The 4,156-nt window shown below is 42.6% G+C and overlaps 1 protein-coding gene across 1 annotated transcript in view; it reads right to left on the reverse strand.

The window, feature by feature from the left end:
- LOC118106630 (collagen alpha-1(I) chain) overlaps positions 1-4,156 on the reverse strand; it is a 688,934-nt gene that overhangs the window by 656,244 nt on the left and 28,534 nt on the right.

Below are 4,156 nucleotides of genomic sequence, written 5' to 3' on the forward strand. Positions count from 1 at the left end.
GTCTTCCCGCCGCCGGCGTCTGTTGAGCACAAACACAACGACGGAATGTGGAGCTGAGGAGGAGAATTACCGGAGCGTTCAGAGGATTAGCAGACTTCATTAGCACTCGCTGATATCTCCATTAAACAAAGAGGCAGCAGCAGAGTCGCCCACTCAACATTTAGTGAGAACAAACACAAATTAATTCTGAGGGAAAACATTTAGATTGGTTTGAAAAGGTTCTGCTGCAGAGACGGAGCGAGGACGGCGCCGGCAGCGTTGGATTCTCTGAGCTCAGCAGAACACGACGTTCTCAGGCCTGAACTCAGGTTCGGATCAACAGCACAAACTTCAGCTATCATCACATTTTATTTTTATATATTTCAACAGGTCTCAGGAGTAATTTTACCAAAAATTAAAGACACAAGTTTTATTCAGAAACTTCAAAATAAAATGACGGATGGAACCAGTTTAGAATTTGTGGATCTTCACTCCGGGTCTGCTCATTAAAATAATGAGGATTGTAACGATGAGGAGGCTCCTGATGTTTGAGGGGCACTGACCACGGCCCTGGTGGAGTAATGGGGTGGATCCTATGGGGTTTGTTGGAGTAATGAATCATTATAAGTTTTATTATTTACAATGTGCTTCACAAGAGGATAAAACAACAATGAAATAAAAATCACTCTCACAGGATTAGCTGTTTAAATAACGGATGGATTGAAATTAAAGAACGAAAGAGATGAAGACATGTTTTTACAGATTAGTCTGATCTCAGCCGTTTGGGCGCCTACAGTGAAAAGGTTCGATTCCGTCACTGATCCGACTCAGATAACGACCAGCTGATCGAAGATGTCAGGCATCCTTGATGGTGATTGGTTGGGGAGCTTGGGTACTGTGGGGGGGTACCGTGGTCAGCCCTTGTGTCATCGCAGCAAAAATGCAGGAAGCAAAGTGCCTGCTCCATGAGACTGGGACCAGCATGCACTGGGGCGCCCCTACAGACCCTGAGTGTTGGGAAGTTCACGGTTAATTGTGAGTTTCTTCTCTTTTGTTTGTTTATTATGTTTTCATCTGCCAGCTGATCATCTCACTGGAGAAAAACTGAAGAAACAAACTCAGCGTGTTCAGGCTCCTGAACTGTTGATGTCACTTCCTCTTCCTGTCTTCACGTTTTCATGATATTAATCATCTCTTACTGTGTCTCTCATCATTTCATCTTTATTTTATTTGACTCCTCAGTGCAGCTCAGCTGTGTGTCGTCAGTTTCTGCTGCTTCCTGTTGTTTGGCGAGAATCTTCTTCTCCTCGTCTGAGATCTTCAGAAGCAGCTGTTCGTCGTCACTTCCAGACGTGTTGCTTCATGTCCGTAGAATAAAAGGGTTGAAGTGAAGCCACAAGTGAGAACATGTTTGTTGTAGTTGATTTGAAATGAAAATCTAAATTGTCCGTCTGTCCTTCCTGAGGCGTCCTGGGGGGGGGGGCTGTGTTGGACAGACTGCTCATAAACACATTAGCAACAGCTAGTTGCTATGGTTACCCATTAACAACGAGCAGCATCACTAAGGAGCTGCTGGCATGAACACGCACACAGAGGCATGATGGGAAAGTGATGACATCACTCTTCGTCCTGTGAAGTTTAACTGACAGGATTCATTTCACTTCACATTTAACACTTTCATCTAACTTTACAGTTGAAATTTTACTTTGCAATTAAATTACACACTTATCCTTAAACTTTACATTAACTCTTTACATTTAACTTTGATTTTGCATTTTACTTTAATTAAACTTTATATTCAAATTTCACATTTACATTTGATTTACATTGATATTTCTTATCTTTTCAAACAAGTAAAAATTCTGTAAATAACTTTCTTTCAATAAAAATAATTGAAGTGGAATCAGTGCATTGTTCACAGTGTCTCAAAAGTGTAGCAGAACACAAGTCTGAAAAAACACATTATTTTAACAAGAGCAGATGCTAGAAATACAGGTGTCTATATTATATATATATGTATAGACACCTGTATTTGGGTCAACAATGCTTTGAAATATGACTGATTACAGTTGCATTATGAACAATGTTTAACCTGATGAATAATCTAATAACACATGTATCCTGTTAGAACAGGTCACAGCCTCATTATAAACATTAAGAACAGAAACTGATCCGACGTCTGTCAAACACATTTTATTTAAGAATAACATTTACAAACAACAGCTCAGGTATGTACACGTGATCAGAGCCTGTAAACACTGAATCATAATATTATTATTGTTTTATCAAAGGTCACAGACTGAGGCAGAAAACAACAAGTCCCAGAATGCATTGTTCTGTTGTTTTGTTGCTGTTCAGAAAGTATAAAAATGTCTTATTCTTGTTTTTCTGGGTGTTTGTCTGTCACTTCAAGTTTTCTTGGAGCGTCACCAGGTGGCTGTTAGAGAAAGTGCAGCACAGCTGGTCTTCTCCTGTAGAGTCTCATGTCTGTCCTCCTCTGGCAGAAGGTGGGACTGCACCTCCAGAGGTCGTTAAGAGCAGAACATAATCAGTCTATTAGTAGATAAGTGAGACAGTAAGAGTACTAACAGGTATGTTATCAGTAGTAGCAGTAGTACTTTGAGGTTATAACTATCAAGAGAAAATGGAAGCAGTTTTAGTAAAAGCATTTACTGAAGTATAAGCAGTTCCTGTCTTCTGTGTAGTGACCAGCAGGGGGCGACTCCTCTGGTAGTTTCTATAGAAGTCTATAGAAAGTGACTTCTCACTTTATCACGTCAGGAAACATTCAGGAGTTTCTGTCTCAGTCTCTAGTTTCAAGTCTTCTTCAAACAGCTGATGTTCATTTAGTGAATTATGATCATTTAGAGTCAAACAGACCATAAAGCACCGGGTGTGTTGGGGGGGGGTACCAGAGTGTGATTGACAGCTAGTGCTAGTACGTCACTATGGGCAGTTAATGACTAATGTTTGGTTCATGTGTTAATGTCAGTAGTGTTAATGTCAGTAGTGTTAATGTCAGTAGTGTTAATGTCAGTAGTGTTAATGTCAGTAGTGTTAATGTCAGTAGTGTTAATGTCAGTGTTTACAGCCTCTTCATACACACTTGACAGCGACTGATCAAACCTCCTGGAAACTCTCCTTTAACAGTCTGAGGCTTCGGTTTACTGTGGGACGAGAGACACACAGACACATGTTGCTAGAGGACAGAGACAAGTTTAAACAGACACTGCTCCCTGCTGGTGTTTAAGAGAACTTCTTTCTACATGTGAGTAAAGGTGCATCGTACCTGAACATGTCTCTGGGGTTGAGAGCAGCCAGCCAGTAGCTGTAGGAGTCGGTGTAGTAGTTGCAGGTTCCTCGGCCGTGACACTCGATAAAGGGAATCTTCCTGAAGTTTTCCAGACAGGATCCAGGTGAGGCCAGGGGCTGACCTGACCCCTCCGCCCCCACACCTGTTTCCTGGAGACCAACAACAACAGCAGAAAGGTCAAAGGTCAAAGCAGCAACTAGCACTGAAGTGAACCCTGTGACTCAGTCCAACATTTTAATCTCACCATCACGAAGGAGAATCCAAACCAGAGACGATCCCACCCAGAGGGACAGTCTGGAACCAAACTGGTCTGACTGTGGATAGCGATCACGTTGGCTCGGGCCTCGCATACAGTACACCTGTGACACATGACACATACAGTACACCTGTGACACATGACACATACAGTACACGTGATGCACATGACACATACAGTACACCTGTGACACATGACACATACAGTACACCTGTGACACATGACACATACAGTACACCTGTGACACATGACACATACAGTACACCTGTGACACATGACACATACAGTACACCTGTGACACATGACACATACAGTACACCTGTGACACATGACACATACAGTACACGTGATGCACATGACACATACATACAGTACACCTTTGTGTGTGTGTGTGTGTGTGTGTGTGTGTCTTACCGGCTGATGTAACTCTCCAGAAGTTGCCCAGAGATAAATGGGACGCTGCCTGGCAGTGTTTCGTTGGTGGAGAGCCAATAGGAGTAATCGTTGCGTGAGGCGTAGCGACAGGTGCTGTCGGTGTTACAGAACAAGAAGGGCATGGTGGTGAAGAGAGGGAGACAACTGCCTAACGTACCTGCAGAGAGAGAGAG

This window comes from Hippoglossus stenolepis, chromosome 4 (assembly GCF_022539355.2).
Source record: "Hippoglossus stenolepis isolate QCI-W04-F060 chromosome 4, HSTE1.2, whole genome shotgun sequence".
NCBI lineage: Eukaryota > Metazoa > Chordata > Actinopteri > Pleuronectiformes > Pleuronectidae > Hippoglossus > Hippoglossus stenolepis.